Here is a 26,998-nt window from a genome sequence, read left to right as displayed (position 1 = left end):
ACAGCAGCCGGTGGGCGGGTCTATACTGTGTAGTGAAATAAATAATTAAATAATTAAAAAAAACGGCGTGCGGTCCCCCCAATTTTAATACCAGCCAGATAAAGCCATACGGCTGAAGGCTGGTATTCTCAGGATGGGGAGCTCCACGTTATGGGGAGCCCCCCAGCCTAACAATATCAGCCAACAGCCGCCCAGAATTGCCGCATACATTATATGCGACAGTTCTGGGACTGTACCCGGCTCTTCCCGATTTGCCCTGGTGCGTTGGCAAATCGGGGTAATAAGGAGTTATTGGAAGCCCATAGCTGCCAATAAGTCCTAGATTAATCATGTTAAGCGTCTATGAGACACCCTCCATGATTAATCTGTAAATTACAGTAAATAAACACACACACCCGAAAAAATCCTTTATTAGAAATAAAAACACAAACATATACCCTGGTTCACCACTTTAATCAGCCCCAAAAAGCCCTCCTTGTCCGGTGTAATCCAGGATGCTCCAGCGTCGCTTCCAGCGCTGCTGCATGGAGGTGACCGGAGCTGCAGAAGACACCGCCGCTCCTGTCACCTCCACACAGCAAATGAAGACAGCCGCGCGATCAGCTGAGCTGTCACTGAGGTTACCCGCTGTCACTGGATCCAGCGGTGGCCGCGGGTAACCTCAGTGACAGCAGCTGATCGCGCGGCTGTCTTCATTACCTGCGTGGAGGTGACCGGAGCGGCTGTGTCTTCTGCAGCTCCTGTCACCTCCATGCAGCAGCGCTGGAAGCGACGCTGGAGCATCCTGGATTACGCCGGACAAGGAGGGCTTTTTGGGGCTGATTAAAGTGGTGAACCAGGGTATATGTTTGTGTTTTTATTTCTAATAAAGGATTTTTTCGGGTGTGTGTGTTTATTTACTGTAACTTACAGATTAATCATGGAAGGTATCTCGGGGAGACGCCTGACATGATTAATCTAGGACTTATTGGCAGCTATGGGCTGCCAATAACTCCTTATTACCCCGATTTGCCAACGCACCAGGGCAAATCGGGAAGAGCCGGGTACAGTCCCAGAACTGTCGCATATAATGTATGCGGCAATTCTGGGCGGCTGTTGGCTGATATTGTTAGGCTGGGGGGCTCCCCATAACGTGGAGCTCCCCATCCTGAGAATACCAGCCTTCAGCCGTATGGCTTTATCTGGCTGGTTTTAAAATTGGGGGGGACCGAACGCCGTTTTTTTTAATTATTTAATTATTTATTTCACTACACAGTATAGACCCGCCCACCGGCTGCTGTGATTGGGTGCAGTGTGACACCTGTCACTCAGAGTGGGGGCGTGTCTCACTGTAACCAATCATAGGCACCGGTGGGCGGGGAAAGCAGGGAATACGAGATTGTTTAATGGGCGGCCGGCTTTTTCAAAACAGTAAAAGCCGCCGAAGCAGTGTGAATGCCGTGCAGCGCCGGGGATTGGTGAGTATGAGAGAGGGCTGCTCAATTCAGTTACTCAGGAGTTTAGCGGTCACCGGTGAGTCTTCACTGGTGACCGCTAATCAGGGCGCGACACAGACAGAGCCGCAGCATCACAATGAAGTCGGGTGAAGTTCACCCGAGTTCATTCTGACAGTGCGGCTCTGTCTGTGTCTTCTGTCATCTGCCATTCAGCTCTGCTACATGGCTCTGTCTGTGTCTGCTGTTAGCGGCCATGTAGCAGAGCTGAATGGCAGATGACATAGTAAAAACGCATCCCACATTACACACGCTTGGCAAGTCAATAAATAAAAAAAAAAAAAAAGGTGCCCAATGCATACGTCACAGATCACATGATCTAAAGGATCGCACATAACATTGATCAATTTAACATAGACCACTAACGCTCGTGTGACAGCAAATGAACGACCAACGTGAAATCTCATAAGATCCCATATGCAACCTGGGCGTGTCACATCGCAAATGCGATTGTACAACTAATTGCAACGTGTAAAGTGGGCTTTAGAGCAACTGCAACATTTGGCAGGTTTGTCCTTCAGGATCCTGGGAAAGCTGGGTGCTTTTGTCTTCCAGCTTTCCCAGTAGCAGAAATGTGGACCAGTGTACATTAATGCATGACTTGCACTGAGGTGTTGCGGGTTAATGCACTCATTTAAAGGGACCCTGGTAAAATCGCTTCATGGCCTTGTGATGCATTTTCTGCAGGCAGAGAAGGGTTAATCAGGACTTAATCTGCATTTATTACCTTTCTTCCCATTCATTTAGCCAACTATTTAATTAACATAAAGTACACGGCGTCCCGCGGATGCGTTCGCTGAGTTATTGTCTGATCCGCCATGTGAACCCGGCATAAATCTGGGGCTGCTGCAGATGTCATTGTCTGCGCTCCTGTAATATCCTCACGTTCCCCTCCCTGCGTCGACGTCCTCCTCATCTAGAACGTTTTATTTACATTTTTGCATAATTTCTGCTAATATAAAGCACAAATGTAAAAAAATCCGGTAAACCGTAAATTGCGCCATTTCCTGGTTTCCCAGTTTGGATTTGTCCCAGTTTATTGATTTTTATGGGAAAAGGGTGAAAAATATTATTCTGTGATTTTCTATAATTAAGGCCTCATTCAGACTTCACGAGTTTTTTTTGGATTCATTTCCTTTTTGATCGTTTTTTACCATTCTGTGATTTTCACGTGTTTATAAATAAACATCAAAGCTTCTCCTCTCCATTACCGTGATGCTCCCGGACACCGCCGATACACGGACGCCATCCGGTGCTGCCGGTGATTTTCATGGACCCATAGACTTCTATGGGTGGGTTTTAATCCATGACTCAGACCAAAAGCAGACATCTCATGTTTTTCTGCAGCCTGTACCCTGCATAGAACATACACATGACCCACAGATGTCTGAACAGGCGCTGAAGGGTCCTGAAAAATATGGTGGCGATGGCGTTTTTACAGGGTATCTTTATTTACGTATGGAAATGTCTTAAGGTCACAGGTCATTATTCTCATATTTCTTTATGCAATAGGGGGCGATGCATTATTACATGCCGCCTCCTAAATGAATGGACCCAGGGGTGCACTTAGGTGCTGGAGCACGTGGGGCCCCATAAGGTCCCTTTACTGTATATGAGCAGACCAGTAAATGATAGTTACGGATTGAGACCCAGAAGGTGTTTAGGACTAGAAAAGCATGACTGCTTCTTCCAGGAACAGCGCCACACTTGTGCTCAGGCCAGGTGCAGTATAGCAGCTCAGCCATATTCCCTTCAATGGAATTGACCTGCAATACCACGCACAACCTGCGCAGAAGTGTGGCACTGTTTCTGGAAGAAGTCCTGTTTTCCTAGCTCTGGACGTCCGTCTTTCCTGCAGAGCTTCTTCATTAAGGGCTCTGTCTCCTCTTGACCTGGAAGCATCTTGTTATAGGAGACCCCTGGGAGGCCCTGTTAACATTTTTCATTACAATAGTTCATCAGGTTAAATGAGGGGTCCCACAGCAGGATCCTGGGTCTGAATGCAGCCGTCCTGCTGCTTTACAGCCCATTTAGTGCTGTCTGAGCCCTCTAATTGCTGCCTAAATATCCCTGGGCTTGTGTGCACCCTCCTGACACTACTATTCCCAGCAGACCCCGGGGTGTCAGCGCAGACCCCAGCTTCTATTTATGACTGCACTAATGCGGCTGATTTATTCGGGTTCTGGTTGTAGTTAATCACTTGTATCATTTAAACATTTTGCAACTTTGTAATATCCAAGACCAAGACCTCTGCATGATGTCAGTGAATAAGGATGGGCTCGTTTACAGACTGATATCTCACAGCTGAGGGTTTGCTACAGTTGTTTCCAGTCTAGATCCTCCTCCAGCCTGATATAATTTACCTGCACTGATACATTGTAACAAACCATCGGGACAGGACAGAGACTTGCTCTAGTGATGTGCGCATCTCACATAGGATTGTTTAGACTGGACACATTGTAACAAACCCTCAGCTGTGTTAGTTCCATGCAGGTTTTGAATGTTCCCGTTCACTGACAGCAAACAGAAATCTTGTAATTGGTGAGAAACTGAAATACAAGTATATTAGAAACCTGTAAAACGTATCATCATGCAGTGAATGTTTCATTTACATGGAAATGAAAACATTATTAAAGGGGAAGTCCAGAAATAAATCCCGTACACCACGAAAATACCAATGCACCGTCCATAAATCCCATTGTAACTTTAATTTGGGATTTGGTTGCTATCCAATCACATCCCCATTTCTGTTGTTCTCAGTTATCAACCTGTTAAGACTAGGCCCTTTTGAATGGTAACACTGCCCCTTTAAATGTGGTGCCCATCAGGAGCCGACTCTTGACCTGAAGCAGAATTCCAAATTTTCAATTGGGACCGAAATGGACAATTCCTTTAAGAATCGTTCTGCTCCTCTGTGCAGGATGTTGTGTTTGGATCGGGTCACCCTGCAGACGTGGCCTCTGCCGCTTCACTGCTCCTGATGTCCTGAGCGGAGGAGATTCGGTTCAGTTCTAGATTGTATGATCAGATCTGTGGTGTCCGGTTACTTGTAAGGAAATGCAGAGAGCGGTCTAGTAGAAGTCGCGGTAGATCAATCCCAGTTCTCCCTTGAAAACGGCTTCACCAATCAATTTAAAAGGCCCCTTTTGTCCGCAACCCCCCCCACCAAGGAGCTGTCCGCAACCCCCCACCAAGGAGCTGTCCACAACCCCCCCACCAAGGAGCTGTCCGCAACCCCCCCATCAAGGAGCTGTCCGCAACCCCCCCACCAAGGAGCTGTCCGCAACCCCCCCACCAAGGAGCTGTCCACAACCCCCCCACCAAGGAGCTGTCCGCAACCCCCCCATCAAGGAGCTGTCCGCAACCCCCCCACCAAGGAGCTGTCCGCAACCCCCCCACCAAGGAGCTGTCCGCAACTCCCCCACCAAGGAGCTGTCCGCAACCCCCCCCCACCAAGGAGCTGTCCACAACCCCCCCTACCAAGGAGCTGTCCGCAACCCCCCCACCAAGGAGCTGTCCGCAACCCCCCCACCAAGGAGCTGTCCGCTACCCCACACCAAGGAGCTGTCCACAAACCCCCCCCCATCAAGGAGCTGTCCGCAACCCCCACACCAAGGAGCTGTCCGCAACCCCCCCACCAAGGAGCTGTCCGCAACCCCCCCACCAAGGAGCTGTCCGCTACCCCCCCCACCAAGGAGCTGTCCCCAACCCCCCCACCAAGGAGCTGTCCGCAACCCCCCCCACCAAGGAGCTGTCCGCTACCCCCCCCACCAAGGAGCTGTCCGCAACCCCCCCACCAAGGAGCTGTCCGCAACCCCCCCACCAAGGAGCTGTCCGCAACCCCCCCACCAAGGAGCTGTCCGCAACCCCCCCACCAAGGAGCTGTCCTCAACCCCCCACCAAGGAGCTGTCCGCAACCCCCCCACCAAGGAGCTGTCCGCAACCCCCCATAAAGGAGCTGTCCGCAAATATTGGGGGGATTATATTAATGACACTAAGATTCGGGGGATAAAGAAAGAGTCCGGTGTTTTGTAAATAAGTTCACAACTTTCCATTATACTTTGTGTCCAATTGTCATTTTTCAGATCTTTGCTACAGATGAGGCTGAAATCTCCCCAGATTCCAATCAAACCCCAGACCCTCCCTCAATACTGATACCAGACCAGACCCCTCATATCTGCAGACCCAATACCAGCTTCCCCATCAGTGAGGACCCCAGCCACAGCCCCACCAATACAGACTTCATCCAGACCCCCATCAATAGGAACACCAGACCAGACCCCAATCAATTCAGACCTCTGTCCAGATCCAGACCCCCATCAATACAGACCCCAGACCCAACCCCCATTAATACAGAGCTCCATTCAGACAGACCCCCATTAATACAGACCTCCATCCAGACCCCCATTCATACAGACCTCTGTTGTCCAGAGCCCCATTAATACAGAGCTTAGTCCAAACCCCCATCAATACAAACCCCAGACCAGACCACTATCAATATAGTATAGACCCAAGACCAGACCCCCATCAATACACACCTGAGACCTTCATTAAAACAGATCTTGGACCAGACTCCTCAAATATACTGACCCCAGACCACACCCTCATCAATACAAACACCTATCAATACTGACCAGACCGCTATCAATATAGACCCGAGACCAGACCCCTATCAGTACAAACTCCAGACCTCCCACCAGTGCAGAACTTGGACCATACACCTCACAGATCAGACCCCCCCATTATTGTGAGCCCCAGCTTTGTCAGATGCAGACCCCAGGCCACTCTCAAATCTTTACAAACTTCAACCACTCTCCCATCAATGCAGACCCCAATAAACAGAGACACCAAACCAAACCACTATCTATACAGATCCCAGACCAGACCTGTGGACAGGTTCCACATTCACCATTTCACCTCTATAAGATGTAGAGATCATCTGGAATTTCAGGGAGTTATGTCTTATTAAAGGGAATCTGTCAGCAGGTTTTTGCTATGTAATCTGAAGACATCATGCTGTAATGGTTAATACACAGATTTCAGCTATGTGTCTCTTATCACACTGTGTGCTGCTGTTTACCTGAAATGTTTGTTTTAGCTTCAGGAGATTATTATTGCTGGAGTAGATCAGCTAGTCCAGAATTTCCCTCCTGTGATTAGTAGCTCTCTATCTATCCATCTATCTATCTATCTATCTATCTATCTATCTATCTATCTATCTATCCCTCCTATCTATCCCTCCTATCTATCCCTCTATCTATCCCTCTATCTATCCCTCTATCTATCCCTCTATGTATCCATCTATCTATCTATCCCTCTATCTATGTATCCCTCTAGCCCTCTATCTATCTATCTATCCCTCTATCTATATATCTATCCCTCTATCTATCTATCTATCTATCTATCTATCTATCCCTCTATCTATCTATCTATCTATCTATCTATCTATCCCTCTATCTATCTATCCCTCTATCTATCTATCTATCTATCTATCCCTCTATCTATCCCTCTATCTATCTATCTATATCTATCTATCCCTATATCTATCCCTCTATCTATCCCTCTATCTATCTATCTATTCATCTATCTATCTATCTATCTATCTATCTATCTATCTATCTATCTATCTATCTATCTATCCCTCTATCTATCTATCTATCTATCCCTCTATCTATCCCTCTATCTATCTATTTATCTATCTATCCCTCTATCATCTATCTATCTATCTATCTATCTATCTATTTATCTATCTATCCCTCTATCCCTCTATATATCCCTCTATCTATCTATCTATCCCTCTATCTATCTATCTATCCCTCTATCTATCCCTCTATCTATCTATTTATCTATCTATCCCTCTATCATCTATCTATCTATCTATCTATCTATCTATCCCTCTATCATCTATCTATCTATCTATCTATCTATCTATCTATCTATCTATCCCTCTATCTATCTATCTATCCCTCTATCTATCCCTCTATCTATCTATCTATCTATTTATCTATCTATCTATCTATCCCTCTATCTATCTATCTATCCCTCTATCTATCCCTCTATCTATCCCTCTATCTATCTATCTATCTATCTATCTATCTATCTATCTATCTATCTATCTATCTATCCCTCTATCTATCCCTCTATCTATCTATCTATCTATTTATCTATCTATCTATCCCCATATTTGGTAATTTTGTCACAAAGTATCAAGTTTATACAATCCTTTATTATCTAAAGCTGTCAGCAGTGACTCTGTCCTGTCCTTCGCTCTTGACTTCTCCGTTCTACACTAATTCAGCGGCAGATCTGTTACAATGTATCAGTAGAGCAGGACAGATTTTCAGCCTCTGTACAATGTACAATGATTCCATTCTTGATCGTCCCCCAGTTTTCCCTAAAATCTCGGATTGTGCCCCAGTGATCCCCGGACAGCCCCGATGTCTTTGATTATTTGTCCATTTTGACGTTATTAGGACTGAAAAACTTTTCATTTCCAAAAATGCAGCGAGAGGTCGGCCGGAGTAAATGACTCCAGTAATGGAAACCTTTTATTGAGGGGATTGAGGCTATTAGAATCAGTGGGGAATCCGTAAAACGCCAGGCCGCCATTGTGAGCGCCAGCAGTGCCGTTCCGCTACAGGTTCCAGATTAACTATTTCACCTCTACAAGAAGTAAGAAATATCTGGAATCTCAGGGATTTGGCTCTAAGCAAATTCTTACAAGGTCACATGGGGTTTTATAGACCCCTGACCTCCCAATCTGGGGGTTACACAAATCTGTGACCGTCATGGCTGATGCCACAAACCAACAAGACCAGCAGATCATATAAATGGCCAGTGATTGACGACCGCTGTCCTCATATGAAGTTTCTACTTAATGGTGGAGACAGCGCAACATGACGAACTTCACAGGGCAAAGGTGACGGCCGAGCCCCGAGCCATAAAAATCCCAGGGAGAAGTGGAATAGTCAGGAGGATATCTTGGTTACACATAATATCCACCCATCCATTTACCCATTCATCCACCCATCCACCCACCCACCCACCCACCCATCCATCCGTTCACCCATCCATCCATTCACCCATCCATTCACCTATCCATCCATTCACCCATCCATCCATCCATCCATTCACCCATCCATCCATTCACCCATCCATCCATCCATCCATTCACCCATCTATCCATTCACCCATCCATCCATTCACCCATCCATCCATTTACCCATCCATCCATCCATTTACCCATCCATCCATCCATTTACCCATCCATCCGTTTACCCATCCATCCATTTACCCATCCATCCAATTACCCATCCATCCATTTACCCATCCATCCATTTACCCATCCATCCATTTACCCATCCATTCATTTACCCATCCATCCACCCATCCATCCACCCATCCATTCACCCATCCATCCATTCACCCATCCATCCATTCACCCATCCATCCATTCACCCATCCATCCATTCACCCATCCATCCATTCACCCATCCATCCATTCACCCATCCATCCATTCACCCATCCATCCATTCACCTATCCATCCATTCACCCATCCATCCATCCATCCATTCACCCATCTATCCATTCACCCATCCATCCATTCACCCATCCATCCATTTACCCATCCATCCATCCATTTACCCATCCATCCATCCATTTACCCATCCATCCATTTACCCATCCATCCATTTACCCATCCATCCATTTACCCATCCATTCATTTACCCATCCATTCACCCATCCATCCATTCACCCATCCATCCATTCACCCATCCATCCATTCACCCATCCATCCATTCCCCCATCCATCCATTCACCGATCCATCCATTCACCCATCCATCCATTTACCCATCCATCCATTTACCCATCCATCCATTTACCCATCCATCCATTTACCCATCCATCCATTTACCCATCCATCCATTTACCCATCCATCCATTCACCCATCCATCCATTCATCCATTCATTCACCCATCCATCCATTCACCCATCCATCCATTTACCCATCCATCCATTTACCCATCCATCCATTTACCCATCCATCCATTTACCCATCCATCCATTCACCCATCCATCCATTTACCCATCCATCCATTTACCCATCCATCCATTTACCCATCCATCCATTTACCCATCCATCCATTCACCCATCCATCCATTCACCCATCCATCCATTTACCCATCCATCCATTTACCCATCCATCCATCCATCCATCCATCCACCCATCCACCCATTCACCCATCCATCCATCCACCCATTCACCCATCCATCCATCCATCCACCCATCCACCCATTCACCCATCCATCCATTCACCCATCCATCCATTCACCTATCCATCCATTCACCCATCCATCCATTTACCCATCCATCCATTCACCCATCCATCCATTTACCCATCCATCCATTCACCCATCCATCCATTCACCCATCCATCCATTTACCCATCCATCCATTTACCCATCCATCCATCCATCCATCCGTCCATCCATCCATCCATCCATCCACCCATTCACCCATCCATCCATCCACCCATCCACCCATTCACCCATCCATCCATTCACCCATCCATCCATTCACCTATCCATCCATTCACCCATCCATCCATTTACCCATCCATCCATTCACCCATCCATCCATTTACCCATCCATCCATTCACCCATCCATCCATTCACCCATCCATCCATTTACCCATCCATCCATTTACCCATCCATCCATCCATCCATCCGTCCATCCATCCATCCATCCATCCATCCACCCATTCACCCATCCATCCATCCACCCATCCACCCATTCACCCATCCATCCATTCACCCATCCATCCATTCACCCATCCATCCATTCACCTATCCATCCATTCACCCATCCATCCATTTACCCATCCATCCATTCACCCATCCATCCATTTACCCATCCATCCATTCACCCATCCATCCATCCATTCACTCATCCACCCATCTATCCATCCATCCACCCACCCACCCTGTTGGGCCTCATGGGTCACGACACTGATGACCCCTCCCCTGCCCACCGTCCGGGGGGTCCATGTGGAGATGGGGGTAATAAGATGCATCTCATCCCCCTCTATACTGCGCTTTTGTATAAAGGAAGCTTTGTCTCCTTTGCATAAATGATTATGAGACTCCGATCTGGAGAGTGTTTTTTGTTTTGTACTGAGCCCCTTAAGGCATCGGGAAGGAGAGCGAGAGTGGGCGACAGACAAGGGGTTCACAGAGAAGGGTCACGTGAGATCAGGAATGTCAGCTGTTTTCCATCTGGGTCACCTTTACCCCTTTGTAAATGAATTCATTTGTTGTTGCGTCTTTGGTTATGGAGATGGTTACTTAATTAATCTCCCAGAAAAAAAAGACCGCAATGACGAAAATATTTGTCCAATCAGTGATTTTATATCAGTGAAGATGTTGCGGGGGTCAGGCCGGCTCCTCGCCACGTTCTTGTGTTGTACTTGATGTATCCGTTTGTGCAGTAAAAAAAGTATTTGAATTAATGTTTGTAGTTACATAAAATATAGTAGGGAAAACTCGGGTCAAATGGATCAGATTCACACGTTTCTGCACATCTCCACGTCCATCCGGTCTTTAGCTTTTCTTTTTTTTTTAATTTACAGGATGCACAAAATGTAAACTGCTGAGCATCTGTTTGTTTTTATTAATAGATTTTGTCTTTTTTTTTTTTATTTTATTTTAAGAAATCACATGATGTTCTGACCCCCCACTTTAAAACAGATTTTTAAAATAAGATGCAAATAGAAAAATATAACGTGGAAAAGGCTGGTAAAGTTTACAAAAAACGTGATGTGAGACCGGCCTCATTATTTTAAGTTAATTAATTAATTTATTTAACTTTTGATTTAGTATTTCTTTTGCATTAACCCATTAAAAACGATGACAACTTAAGCGAAAATTAATGCAAAATGAAAACTAAAGTTTCCGTTTTTGAATGGATCCATTGTTTAAAACAATTGATCTGTTTATAAACAAACGGTCACTTTGTTTCTATTTTTGTTCCGTTTGCTTTTACTTGTCTCTGAACATCTCTCGTGATCTGGGCATGTGTATAATACAACAAAAAATGGATTCACTACTCGACGATTAAGATACATTTCTCATTGAGTTGAGTGTTAAAATAAATCCTTAACTATCGAGTTCTGATCTGGTTTTTTTTTTGGTTGGAAATTGAAGATATTTTAGAAATTGTCCGTCCCCATTTAAGTACATAGATCCTGTACTGGAACATTTTATTTCCAATATTTGTCACTCAAAACTGATCCAAAAACTAAAAACAGAATCAATCACCATCAATTTTGTATCCACAGAAAGTACAGCATTATTATGGAAATATGTGACATTATGTAAGTAGCACCTGCATAGAGCTCAGCGATGTACACAGGATGGAGTCACATTGTTCCCAGCCCAGAGATAATGAATTAATCTCATAAATACAAAGTCCACAGCCAAATATATAAGAAGACAATTATCCTAAGTACATTTTTGGAGTGTGAATTGGGATCTGAGAGGATGTTATTGAGGTTGGATCTTAGCCCGTGTCCTCAGAACTGCAGAAAAACAGCCGAAACCACCGAAACAATGTGACATTCACAGAATAGTTTCTGTGGCTGCAAAATTCATTGTTTGCTCTTTGCTGCATGAATTTTGTGTAAAGCCGATCGACCTGCATGTGTCATTGTGATCCATGATAACCCAGGAGATGAGATCAATGGGCATTTATAGGTGTTCCCAGTGCAGGTCAAAAAACAGAATGGGGGATCAGACTCCTCCAGTGGGGGATCAGACTCCTCCAGTGGGGGATCAGACTCCTCCAGTGGGGGATCAGACTCCTCCAGTGGGGGATCAGACTCCTCCAGTGGGGGATCAGACTCCTCCAGTGGGAGAATCGGACTCCTCCAGTGGGAGAATCGGACTCCTCCAGTGGGAGAATCGGACTCCTCCAGTGGGAGAATCGGACTCCTCCAGTGGGAGAATCGGACTCCTCCAGTGGGAGAATCGGACTCCTCTAATGGGGAATATCTTTCCTTGTTGTCTGTACTGGTTCTCATACTCTGGGCTTATTAGAATTGAATCATTGTAACTTTCTACTCCTTTTTAAAGGATCTCTCCATTCCCAAGTCTTAGGTCCCTAGACAATGTCTGATGTCAAAGTGCTGGGACCCCAGCGACCCTCTACAATCAGGAGTAAGTGCTCAATATTCCTTGAGCCCCACCACAGGAGGAATTACGTATTACACAGTGACCACTTATATCATTGATCTGTAAGAGTTAGGCCTAAGACAGACGGCATGAAAATTGGAGCAAGTAGAATGTGATAAACCATCACATTCCACTTGGACCAATATTAGCCTGTGTGTCAGCACCCATGAGCGAATATTTTCTCAGCCCTAATCGGACAGAGGAAACAGTCGCAGCATGCTGCGGGTGTAATGCGATCCTCTTTCTCTTGCACTCATTAAAGTCTATGGGGCGAGAGAAACATCGCACTGCACTCGCAGAACAACGGAGTACTGTGAGTGCAGGGCGAGAATGGCAATAGCCGGCAATGGAGGACCGAGGGAGATAAATAACTCCCGCCCCTCCTCCGCGCTGGCCCGCCCCTCCTCCGCGCTGGCCCGCCCCTCCTCCGCGCTAGCCCGCCCCTCCTCCGCGCTGGCCCGCTCCTCCTCAGCGCTGGCCCGCTCCTCCTCAGCGCTGGCCCGCTCCTCCTCAGTGCTGGCCCGCCCCTCCTCAGTGCTGGCCCGCCCCTCCTCAGTGCTGGCCCGCCCCTCCTCAGTGCTGGCCCCGCCCCTCCTCAGCGCTGGCCCTGCCCCTCCTCAGTGCTGGCCCTGCCCCTCCTCAGTGCTGGCCCTCTCCTCCTCAGCGCTGGCCCGCCCCTCCTGAGCACTGACCCGCCCCTGCTCAGTGCCGGCCCGCCCCCTGCACCTGAGGTCCGATCGCACGATCGGACCTCAGTTGCAATGACACTCACATGACATTGCCTCCCTCTGTGCTGCCAGCGTGAGCCGAGTGTCATGTGAGGATCGCAGTAGTCCCCCATGTGGCCCCGGCCTAATGCAAGAAAAGACGAGTAAAAAAAAAAGTGAAGCTTCCCTCCTGGACCGGCGCTGTTCCTCCAGGCGATATCAGACTAGATGTCTTTGCCAACAGGGTTCGGATTTACCCTCCAGCTCAGCAGGAACTGTGGAGTGATAAGAGGGTTATTCAAACCTCATGCTATAAATCTGAGTGTTTAATATTCCATACATGAGCAATAATTGTTACCAACCACTGATACAAACTGATACATTGTGTAACACTTAGGACACAACATAAGCAGGAGGCGCGGGACTCAAGGACTCTATTGTCACGCTCCACCCCCGAGGATCTTTACAAGCAGTCCCTTGTTATATCAGTATGTGCAGTAACCTTCACAGGAACCAGGCGATTAGTATAACCAGACTCTTAATATTCCTCACCTACGACTCGGTGCTGGACACATTTTCACAACTGTTTTCCCCCCTCCAACCGCTTTTTCCATTACTGTTAGCTCAGAGGAATGTCGTACAATGTAATGAGCATTCGCTCCAGAGATCAGGTGCAGTCAGGACCGCGGTGCACACAGGACCTTAGCAAACATCACCCTAAGTAATGATGTTGGATTTTTCCACCCAGTTCCTGGTGTTTTTTGTTTTTTGTTCCTCCCTTTATGACTTTTTGTGACCTGTGGCCTTAATGCCCCCCATTTTTGGATTCTGCAGTTTTTAATGCATCTCAGCAGGTTCCTCTCCCTCATATGCAAAGAGGACAATATTAACCAGTGCTGGGCTCCACTGCCTCCTCTCTCTAAGGGGGCTATAGAAGCAGTGGCGTGTCTGGAAGCGCATGGGTCCCAATTCCAAAGCTCCAACAGAGCCCCAATTATTGCAAGTCTTTAATAGTATTGGTCTTAACAGAGAGTATTGGAGAAGGTTTTTTTTTTAGCCGCGCTATTCACCAGGCATCAGAACAAGAAGATATTCAATGTTCCTTTATTGTAGCTTGTGTCTACGCGTTTCAGGAGCCCTTCTCCCTTCATCAGGACATATAGCACAAAAATAACAAGGTATTGGTCTTATCATAAAAGACTTTTAGGGTCTTCTAGGCTCCAGGGTCTGGGTGGGATTGCAACCCCTGCATCTATTGTAGTTACTCCCCTGCATAGCAGTATGGTTTGTTTATGGTTTATGTGCCCGTAACATTCAACTTCCTAGGCCCCAATATAAAATTATGTGCCCCGCTACTACTGAAGTATTGTTCTCCTTTAATGGTGAAGGTGAACGTTACGCTCCAAGGTAAGAGTATGACCATAAGCTCTTTACCTCCTAAAGATACTACCAGGCTTGGACTGGCCACAGAATGACAGGAGAATCCTCTGGTGGGCCCTGCTGCAGTATGTTCTGCCTTTTGGTATATATTCCCTTGTTTATGGTAACTTTGAACTTCCTGGGTCCCAATGTAAAACATTGTCCCCCCCCCCACTAGTAAAGTATTGTTCTCTTTTAGTGGTGGGCTTGGACTGGCCCACAGGAGGACGGGAGAATCCTCTGGTGGGCCCTGCTACAGATGTATGTTGCTTACCCCCTTAACATGATCAGTAGTTTGCACAATACACTTATTTCTTTATGTACAAAGGAATCATTTCATTATTCATTTTACAAACTTCCCAGGATATTGTTATATAGAATCATAGGTACATTTGTGAATGTAATATTTGCATGTAGCTGATCAGTGGCCCCCAGAGTCCTTGTTACTGGTGGGCCCCTGGCTCCTCAGTCTAACACTGGCCTAAGGTAGCTGAATAGTAATTCTTGGGTCCCGCGCTCATATACCGGCCTCAGATGGCAGTCCCAATGGGCTCTGCAGCGGCCGGTTGCTAGTCTGTTGCTTGTCTGTTGCTTGTCGGTTGCTTGTCGGTTGCTTGTCGGTTCCTTGCCGGTTGCTTGTCGGGTAAATCTCTCCAATGTACTGACCTTACAAAACAGAAAAAAAAAATCCGTAAATAAATGTGGTGAATTCGCCCTTTTGTAAAACTCCCTCTCGTAAATTGCAAATATTTCTTCTTCCACAAATTAATTACAGGTTATCCGTCCCTGGGGGTCTCCCGGCTGCCAGGCTGCTCTTGGACAATCTTCCTGTCCTGTTAGTCGTGAACCATAAACACACGGACGGATCGCAGCTGTGTAAGCATTCACCGGCTCTTAGCGCTCAAGGAATCAATCTTCCAAAAGCCATTATTTAGACGGATTTATAGGTATCTAATTTGGATAAAAACCACACTTGGCACTTTGATCAATTGTTCTTCAGCTTGTTCTTAAGGGCCTCTGGCACAATCTGTAGGATTTTTTAGCCCTAATGGTATAAATCAAGGGAGATGGGGGGTGTAGATATAAATGTTTAATAAACAGGAAAATTCCCTCAAATTAAGAAAATAATGCAATAAAACTAATTATTCCGATTTATATTAGTGTCCAAAATAGAAATAAATCTATACATAAAAAAACAAGTGCTACCAACTGTAGTACCCGGCATTGCCCAGGATCGTAGTCTCTCTGTCTCTCTCCCAGTCTCTCTCTGTCTTTGTCTGTCTCTATCTCTCCCAGTCTCTCTGTCTCTGTCTGTTCTTGTCTGTCTGTTTCCCTGTCTGTCTGTCTATTTCTCTATCTCTCTCTCTGTCCCTCTCTTTCCCGGTCTGTCTCTTTCCCGGTCTGTCTCTTTCCCGGTCTGTCTCTTTCCCGGTCTGTCTCTGTGTCCGTCCTTCCACCGATATCATATTACCTCACACAGAGATACATGATAAGGTTATGTCTGCAGCCACCACTAGGGGGAGCTCCCTGTATTCAGAGATACATGATAAGATCCTATGTGTGCAGCCACCACTAGGGGGAGCTCCCTGTATACAGGGATACATGATAAGATCCTGTCTGCAATCACCACTAGGGGGAGCTCCCTGTATACAGAGATACATGATAAGATCCTGTCTGCAGCCACCACTAGGGGGAGCTCCCCGTATACAGAGATACATGATAAGATCCTGTCTGCAGCCACCACTAGGGGGATCTCCCTGTATACAGAGATATATGATAAGATCCTGTCTGCAGCCACCACTAGGGGGAGCTCCCTGTATACAGAGATATATGATAAGATTCTGTCTGAAGCCACCACTAGGGGGAGCTCCCTGTATACAGAGATACATGATAAAATCCTGCATGCAGCCACCACTAGGGGGAGAGCTCCCTGTATACAGAGATATATGATAAGATCCTGTCTGCAGCCACCACTAGGGGGAGCTCCCTGTATACAGGGATACATGATAAGATCCTGTCTGCAATCACCACTAGGGGGAGCTCCCTGTATACAGAGATACATGATAAGATCCTGTCTGCAGCCACCACTAGGGGGAGCTCCCCGTATACAGAGATATATGATAAGATCCTGTCTGCAGCCACCACTAGGGGGAGCTCCCTGTATACAGAGATATATGATAAGATTCTGTCTGAAGCCACCACTAGGGGGAGCTCCCTGTATACAGAGATACATGATAAAATCCTGCATGCAGCCACCACTAGGGGGAGAGCTCCCTGTATACAGAGATATATGATAAGATCCTGTCTGCAGCCACCACTAGGGGGAGCTCCCTATATAGAGATACATGATAAGATCCTGTCTGCAGCCACCACTAGGGGGAGCTCCCTGTATACCGAGATACGTGATAAGATCCTGTCTGCAGCCACCACTAGGGGGAGCTCCCTGTATACAGAGATACATGATAAGATCCTGTCTGCAGCCACCACTAGGGGGAGCTCCCCGTATACAGAGATACATGATAAGATCCTGTCTGCAGTCACCACTAGGGGGAGCTCCCTGTATACAGAGATACATAAGATAAGATCCTGTCTGCAGCCACCACTAGGGGGAGCTCCCTGTATACAGAGATACATGATAAAATCCTGTCTGCAGCCACCACTGGGGGGAGCTCCCTGTATACAGAGATACATGATAAGATCCTGTCTGCAGCCACCACTAGGGGGAGCTCCCTGTATACAGAGATACATGATAAGATTCTGTCTGCAGCCACCACTAAGGGGAGCTCCCTGTATATAGAGATACATGATAAGATCCTGTCTGCAGCCACCACTGGGGGGAGCTCCCTGTATACAGAGATACATGATAAGATCCTGTCTGCAGCCACCACTAGGGGGAGCTCCCTGTATACAGAGATACATGATAAGATTCTGTCTGCAGCCACCACTAGAGGGAGCTCCCTGTATACAGAGATACATGATAAGATCCTGTCTGCAGCCACCACTAGGGGGAGCTCCCTGTATACAGAGATACATGATAAGATCCTGTCTGCAGCCACCACTAGGGGGGGCTCCTTGTATACAGAGTTACAGGATAAGATTCTGTCTGCAGACACCACTAGGGGGATCTCCCTGTATACAGAGATACATGATAAGATCCTGTCTGCAGCCACCACTAGGGGGAGCTCCCTGTATATAGAGATACATGATAAGATCCTGTCTGCAGCCACCACTAAGGGGAGCTCCCTGTATATAGAGATACATGATAAGATCCTGTCTGCAGCCACCACTAGGGGGAGCTCCCTGTATGTACAGAGACACATGATAAGATCCTGTCTGCAGCCATCACTGGGGGTGTTACGGGGGGCTGTCTGATAATAACCGAAAGGAGTATCAGACAGTCAGGGTCCACCGTGCAAAGACTTTGCTGCAGACTATGGCAGAGTGCAATACCTCTGTTAAATCACAGAAGGATATAATAAGTAAGTAAAGCAATTCCTCCCTTACTTGGAGGGTGTGTGGAATGGTCTCTGTTAATAATCACAGAGACAAAGGCAATGTGTGCGAAATGGCACCTACCTAGGTCCGCTCTTCTAGTGGTGCAAAAGAGACGAACAGCAGCGTAAGCCGCACAAAGCTCCTACCTGCGTTCGCTCCACTAGTGTGCGAGGACACGAACCACTAGATATGGCACCTGCCTAGGTCCGCTCTTCTAGTGGTGCAAAAGAGACGAACAGCAGCGTAAGCCGCACAAAGCTCCTACCTCTGTTCGCTCCCCTAGTGTGCGAGGATACGAACAACTACCAGACGCAGTATAAGGAACGTTACCCTAGCGGCAACGTCCACCTACGAGTAGAATCACAAGGCCCAGCCAGACCATGTGCCTCAGGCACCTGCCTATGTCCGCTCCCCTAAGAGGTAAGGATACGGACAGCAGCCGAAGCTGTAAGGTATAAGAACGCTACCCTGCCGGTAGCGCTCACCTAGCATAGACAGAGGAATGCCTAGAGGAACGCGCACAGAGCGTCTACTCATATGCATGAACCAAGAGGACTGAGCACCATGCGGCGTGTGTCAGGGTCTTATATAGACTCTGTGCCTCATCCAAGATGGAGGACACCAGAGCCAATCCGCTGCCAGAACGACAGGAGTGACGTCATGCTGGCCTATCACCGAGCAAGACGTCACAAGCACATGACCAGCGACCAATCGGCATAGAAGGTGTCAGAGACATGTGACCTCGTGTCAGCGATGATGTCACCCGCACATGTGCAATGGCTCCAAGATTGGACTTAGTCTCCGGCGCTCGCACATGTGCAGTAGCAAGAAATCTGGACTTAGTCTCCAGCGCTCGCACATGTGCAGTAGCAAGAAATCTGGACTTAGTCTCCAGCGCTCGCACATGTGCAGTAGCAAGAAATCTGGACATAGTCTCCAGTGCTCGCACATGTGCAGTAGCAAGAAATCTGGACATAGTCTCCAGTGCTCGCAGCAACCGTAACAGTACCTCCCCCTCAAGGACCCCCCTCCCGGCGACGCAGGTAATCGGCAACTAAGTCGGGAGCATGGACAGCCTCCTCAGGCTCCCAAGAGCGATGTTCCGGGCCATAGCCCTCCCAATCTATCAAGAAGAACCTGCGCCCTCTAACCATCTTAGAACCAACTATGGCTCGTACCTCATAGCTAGAGCGAGAGGAATCAGAGGCAGGAGAGTGCACTTCACGAGCGTGAGGTAAAATAGCCGGCTTTAGCAGTGAGACATGGAATTTGTCATGAATCCTAAGATGGACAGGTAACTTCAATTGATAGACTACAGGATTTACCTGTCGAAGAACCTCATAAGGACCCAGGAAGCGAGGAGCAAATTTGACAGAGCTCACTCTAAGTCTCACGTGTTTTGCAGAGAGCCACACAAAGTCCCCTGGAGAAAAGACAGGAGCCGGGCGACGAAACCGATCGGACACCGTCTTCATACGGTCCTTAGCTGCTTGGATCGACTCTTGAGTCCGATCCCAAACCTCTCTGGCATTAGTTGCCCAGTCGGCCACAAGAGGAGGAGGTGCAGCAGCGGGAAACGGTACCGGTACCCTAGGGTGTTGCCCATTATTGAGTACGAACGGTGTCTGCCCAGTGGCCTCAGCCAGCGAATTGTTAAGGGCAAATTCTGCCCAGGGTAGGAGGGAGGACCAGTTATCGTGGTTCTCAGCAACAAAGTGTCGAAGGTATATAATCATAGATTGATTGGTACGTTCAACCAAACCATTAGTCTCCGGATGGTATGCCGAAGAGAGATTCAACTCAATTTGCAGAAGGCTACAAAGATCTCGCCAGAAACGGGAAGTAAATTGCGGGCCTCTATCACAAATGATACGATCTGGCATCCCGTGAAGCCTAAAGACATGCTTGAGGAATAGTTTGGCTAGTACCCTGGAAGATGGGATTCTCGATAACGGTACGAGATGAACCATCCGGGAGAAATGGTCCGTAATGACCCACACAAATCTATGTCCCTGTGAACATGGAAGATCACCCACAAAGTCCATGCCTACCACCTCCCATGGTCTATCTGGCACTGGTAAAGGATGCAAGAGCCCAGCCGGTCTCTGCCGTAATGGACGGTTGCGAGCACACGAGTAGCAGGAACCGACATATCTCTTGACGTGGCTGGCTAAGTGTGGCCACCAATACCACCTCTCCAGTAACTCTCGTGTCCGCCTAATACCAAAATGCCCACCCACCTTTGAGGTGTGGGCCCATGACAGTATATCATTCTGTCGATCAGGCGGAACAAAGGTCTTGCCCGGTGGGATTTGGTCTAACGTCACAGGGGAGAGCGTATGAAAAACCCTGGAGGGAAGGATAAGACGAGGTTCGTCAATCTCTTCCTGGGTAGAAAGCATAGAGCGAGACAGGGCGTCTGCCTTGTTATTCTTACTCCCAGACAGATAGTTGATGGAGAAGTGAAAGCGGGAGAAAAACAAGGACCAGCGGGCTTGGCGAGGATTCAGACGCTGAGCGGTTTGTAAGTACGTCAGATTCTTATGGTCTGTATAGACCTGGAAAGGATGTTTCGCTCCTTCCAGCAAGTGACGCCACTCCTCCAAGGCTAATCTCAAGGCGAGCAGTTCCCTATCCCCAATGGTATAGTTTCTCTCTGCCGGTGAAAAGGTTTTAGCAAAGAAGAAACACGGCCTTTTTCTACCTGCACCGTTCTTTTGATACAAGACCGCACCAGCACCCACTGAAGAGGCATCAACCTCTAAGAGGAAGGGCTTATTCTCATCGGGTCTTTGAAGAACGGGAGCAGTTGAAAAGTGTCTTTTTACTGCCTCAAAAGCCTGAGATGTCTCAGTAGACCAGGCTTTGGGATTAGCACCTTTCTTAGTCAAGGCCACCAAAGGGGCCACCAAAGTAGAAAAATGGGGTATGAACTGCCTGTAATAATTTATGAATCCTAAGAAGCGTTGCACCGCCTTCAAGGAATGAGGTTCGGACCATTGCAGGACAGCAGAGAGCTTCGCAGGATCCATAGCCAGACCCTCTTGTGAGATAATGTAACCCAAAAAAGGCAATGAGGACTGCTCGAATACACATTTCTCGAGTTTAGCAAACAATGAGTGCTCCCTTAAACGGGAAAGGACACGAACGACATCCTGACGATGAGTCTCCAGATCAGGAGAAAAAATCAGGATGTCGTCCAGATACACCACTACTGAGGATAACAGTAAATCCCTGAACACATCGTTTACGAAGTCCTGAAATACTGCGGGTGCATTACATAACCCAAAAGGCATGACGAGGTATTCATAGTGACCGTCTCGGGTGTTAAAAGCGGTCTTCCATTCGTCACCCTTTCGAATTCGTACCAAGTTATACGCACCCCGCAGATCCAACTTCGTAAAAACTTGAGCTCCTCTCAGTCTGTCAAAGAGCTCCGAAATTAAAGGTAATGGGTATTTGTTCTTTATTGTGATTGCGTTGAGACCCCTGTAATCTATGCAGGGACGCAAATCACCCTCTTTCTTCCGAACAAAGAAAAACCCAGCTCCCGCGGGAGAGACAGACTTACGAATGAACCCCTTCTCTAAACTCTCTCTTATATAGGTCGACATGGCCTCTGACTCAGGTATCGACAGGGGGTAAACCCTGCCTTTAGGTGGAACCGAACCTGGGATAAGGTCTATGGCACAGTCATACGGCCTATGGGGTGGAAGAACCTCAGCACCCTGTTTGGAGAACACATCAGCGAAATCCAAATAGGGTGTAGGTATGGGAGAGAGATCAGTTGATGCAACCGCAACGACCTTAGGTGGTAAGGGAAGACATCGGGACTGACATTTCGAACCCCAACTAATAATGCTGTCAGACTCCCAGTCAATGTGAGGAGCATGAGTCCGAAGCCATGGAAGACCCAGAAGGACGTCGTCTATACCCTCAGGCAAAACAAGAAAAGAAATCTCCTCTATGTGACCCTGAGACAGGGAAAGGCGCAAGGGAACTGTCCTCAATGTAATGGAGTCAGACAACATAGTTCCATTAACAACACGGACAGGAATAGGCGCCTCTAACATGATAGAGGGAATATTGTGTCCCTTTACAAATCCTGAGGACACAAAAATCCCGTCAGCTCCGGAATCCACAAAAGCCATAATAGGCCATGTATTCTCAGATAACGAGAGCTGACCTGGGATACAACACTTAGAGGGTGCAGAAGACGTCTCTAGTAACCCCCCTCTAATGGTTACTAGGCCAGGCAGTTTCCCTGACGACTAGGACACTTGTTGGCATAGTGCCCAGCCTGACGACATACGTAACATATAGGAGGACCAGACTTGCATAGTCTGGAGAACGTATGACCTAACTCCATAGGAGTGGGAGATGTTTCAGATGCTGAGGAAGATGGTAGTGGACCCTCAACAACTGGAATAGCCCGATGCTTAGGGCGTGAGGAAGAGACCTCGAGTCTACGTTCCTTATGGCGTACATCGATCCTCGTTGCTACTGTGATCAAGTCCTCCAGAGAAGCAGGGACCTCACGAGTAGCAAGGGCATCCTTGACATAGCCTGCCAACCCTCTCCAGAAGATAGGAATCAACACCTTCTCTGGCCAATCTAGTTCTGCCACCAGAGTTCTAAAAGCAATGGCATAAGAACTAGTGGATAACGAACCCTGAGATAGATCTAACAGTCTCAGGGCCGCATCATGGGTAACCTGCGGACCCATGAATACCGCCTTAAGAGCATCAAGAAAGTCTTGATGTCTCAGAGTAACCACATCAGAGCGCTCCCATAGGGGAGTCGCCCATTCTAAGGCTTTGTCCTGAAGTAAGGAGATGATAAAGCCTACTCTGGACCTCTCCGTAGAGAAGCGAGAAGAGTTGACCTCTAGGTGTATCCGACACTGACTAATGAAACCACGACATGATCTGGCATCGCCAGAATATCTGTTTGGCAGAGCAAGTCGAGGATCATGTGCAGATGTCACCATGGTCTGAGGTTTATCCTCTATACTCTTGAGCCGTGACTCAAGTACTTGTATGTAACGGTGTAACTGCTGATATTCTGCCATAACTGCCAGACCCTTGGCTCAGTCCTAATGTTACGGGGGGCTGTCTGATAATAACCGAAAGGAGTATCAGACAGTCAGGGTCCACCGTGCAAAGACTTTGCTGCAGACTATGGCAGAGTGCAATACCTCTGTTAAATCACAGAAGGATATAATAAGTAAGTAAAGCAATTCCTCCCTTACTTGGAGGGTGTGTGGAATGATCTCTGTTAATAATCACAGAGACAAAGGCAATGTGTGCGAAATGGCACCTACCTAGGTCCGCTCTTCTAGTGGTGCAAAAGAGACGAACAGCAGCGTAAGCCGCACAAAGCTCCTACCTGCGTTCGCTCCACTAGTGTGCGAGGACACGAACCACTAGATATGGCACCTGCCTAGGTCCGCTCTTCTAGTGGTGCAAAAGAGACGAACAGCAGCGTAAGCCGCACAAAGCTCCTACCTCTGTTCGCTCCCCTAGTGTGCGAGGATACGAACAACTGCCAGACGCAGTATAAGGAACGTTACCCTAGCGGCAACGTCCACCTACGAGTAGAATCACAAGGCCCAGCCAGACCATGTGCCTCAGGCACCTGCCTATGTCCGCTCCCCTAAGAGGTAAGGATACGGACAGCAGCCGAAGCTGTAAGGTATAAGAACGCTACTCTGCCGGTAGCGCTCACCTAGCATAGACAGAGGAATGCCTAGAGGAACGCGCACAGAGCGTCTACTCATATGCATGAACCAAGAGGACTGAGCACCATGCGGCGTGTGTCAGGGTCTTATATAGACTCTGTGCCTCATCCAAGATGGAGGACACCAGAGCCAATCCGCTGCCAGAACGACAGGAGTGACGTCATGCTGGCCTATCACCGAGCAAGACGTCACAAGCACATGACCAGCGACCAATCGGCATAGAAGGTGTCAGAGACATGTGACCTCGTGTCAGCGATGATGTCACCCGCACATGTGCAATGGCTCCAAGATTGGACTTAGTCTCCGGCGCTCGCACATGTGCAGTAGCAAGAAATCTGGACTTAGTCTCCAGCGCTCGCACATGTGCAGTAGCAAGAAATCTGGACTTAGTCTCCAGCGCTCGCACATGTGCAGTAGCAAGAAATCTGGACATAGTCTCCAGTGCTCGCACATGTGCAGTAGCAAGAAATCTGGACATAGTCTCCAGTGCTCGCAGCAACCGTAACAGGGGGATACCTTCCTGTGGACAGAGATACATGATAAGATCCTGTCTGCAGCCTCCTCTAGGGGAGCTCCCTGTATACAGAGATACATGATAAGATCCTGTCTGCAGCCACCACTAGGGGGAGCTCCCTGTATACAGAGATACATGATCAGATCCTGTCTGCAGCCACCACTAGGGGGAGCTCCCTGTATATACAGAGACACATAAGATCCTGTCTGCAGCCACCACTAGGGGGAGCTCCCTGTATATACAGAGACACATGATAAGATCCTGTCTGCAGCCACCACTAGGGGGAGCTCCCTGTATATACAGAGACACATGATAAGATCCTGTCTGCATTGACCACTGTTTTCATTCACTTAAAGCCAGCAGGAATATTAGGAATGGTGGAAATTAAACACAAACGGAAGAATTCGGGTTTTTTTCTTCTATAAAACAACTCAGTTTGTTCACCTTTTTTAGTCTTTCACTATTTGTTAAAGTGGTAAGAAAAGTAGGCAGGGCGGGGCACAGGTGGGTTACTCAGGGGGACATAGTTGGGTTACGCAGGGGGCCGGGGCACAGGTGGGTTATGCAGAGGGCTGGGGCACAGGTGGGTTATGCAGGGGGCCGGGGCACAGGTGGGTTACTCAAGGGCGGGGTATAGATGGGTTATGCTGGGGGGCGGGGCACAGGTGGGTTACGCTGGGGGGCGGGGCACAGGTGGGTTACGCTGGGGGGTGGGGCACAGGTGGGTTACGCTGGGGGGCGGGGCACAGGTGGGTTACGCTGGGGGGCGGGGCACAGGTGGGTTACGCTGGGCGGCGGGGCACAGGTGGGTTACGCAGGGGGCGGGGCACAGGTGGGTTACGCGGGGGGCGGGGCACAGGTGGGTTATGCAGGGGGGCGGGGCACAGGTGGGTTATGCAGGGGGGCACAGGTGTGCACTTCTTGGGAGCTGACAGTTACACTTTTTGTGCACTGATGCACCACATTTAACTATTCATGTACCCTTCAGTAAATGTGGCGCATGTTGCTCCTCTTCACATTAGTTTTCGGGGGTGGAGGAGGCTCCAATCTTAGTAAATCTGCCCCAGAATCTATTGGAAGTTGCAGAAGTTTTCATGGCGCAGAATCCGGCTGATTCTAGTCTCATCCTCCGGGGATTGCGGGTCCTTCTCTGTTACAAGGTATCACTCCAGGGAACGTGCGATCCGTCGACTCATGAAGCCATATTGTGAGGCAAATCCCGGGATATGAAGATGAATTATGACTCCAGTCATAGTCCCTCATCACTCCCTGGCAGTGCCCCCTCCCTTCTTGTTCTCAGTGTTCCACTTACACCTCCATGGCCATGTCCTGTGATATGGAGATGAGGTGGTGTGGGAACAATGGACACAGGATGACTCCCTGCCGTCACCCTGTAGTAGGAGCTGCTAGCTAGTTAGCAAGGCTATGGAAATAGCCAGACAGAACGACTCCAGTAAAAAATGGTTCATATCTCGCAAGCCATATTTCCGATAAATATGGCAACCATAAAAATGGTGTCTCCGCATGCGGACGATGCCGGCACACCCTTTTTATGGGAGCAGGACATTGGGAAATGCCCCAGGCGTGATATCAGCCAATGGGGAACTGGCAGACAGGTCATGAGTCCCCTCGTTCTGTGGCTAAATTCATAGCTGTCACAATGAGAGCGTTGGCGTCCGCCTACGACGCTCCCAGGCAAAGTTATGGCCCATATTCCATGTTGGGATATTGTCCATAACTCAAGCCAGGGGTGGAGCAGTGCTCCCTGTGAGGTCACGAAGGTAGGAGGGGACCTGGATTTGTCCAGGTTGATAACCCTACTTCGGCCATTTTCCAGTGTTCTTTCGCTGGGGGCACGTGCAGGAAACATCTGCGGGAGTTCCTAGAAACCTGGTCTACAGCGCCCCCCTGTGGCCAGACGCACAAGGTAACTGATTGAATTGCATACCTGTTTGTAAACCATGCTTTATCTGTAACTGTACTCTGACATATGTATATTCTGTAGATTCCCTATTGTATATATTGTAGTTTCTAGTGTGCTTTAGGCTGATTAAATTATATAATTAATCTTGGGCTGTTCTGTTATCTCGATCTTGAATCCCACGTCTGTGTGTTCGGCTAATAGTTACCGTAAATCGGTTGGTGGCAGCGAATTGTGCCAAGGATTATTGTGGGGAGGCCCGTGAGATTCGGGGAGATTTTATATATTCCGCCCGCGGAGGTCGGGGGAATATATACCTTACTCTCACCGGGGACCCTTCAATAATCGGCATAAGTAGTATAGCGGCCTCCTTGCTTATTGTCGGGCAATTCCATAATTGGCCTGACTATAAGAGGGGCGCTAGAGAGCGCGTCACGTGCTCTGTCTGTCGGTCGGGAGGTATAAAGGAGGGG

The 26,998-nt window shown here is 48.0% G+C and overlaps 1 protein-coding gene across 10 annotated transcripts in view; it reads left to right on the top strand.

The window, feature by feature from the left end:
* TNS1 (tensin 1) overlaps positions 1 to 26,998 on the top strand; it is a 483,060-nt gene that overhangs the window by 84,523 nt on the left and 371,539 nt on the right. The window lies entirely within an intron of this gene.

The sequence above is a fragment of the Anomaloglossus baeobatrachus genome, chromosome 7 (genome assembly GCF_048569485.1).
Source record: "Anomaloglossus baeobatrachus isolate aAnoBae1 chromosome 7, aAnoBae1.hap1, whole genome shotgun sequence".
In the NCBI taxonomy this organism is placed as follows: Eukaryota; Metazoa; Chordata; class Amphibia; order Anura; family Aromobatidae; genus Anomaloglossus; species Anomaloglossus baeobatrachus.
This window is presented reverse-complemented; position numbering and strand designations above follow the sequence as displayed.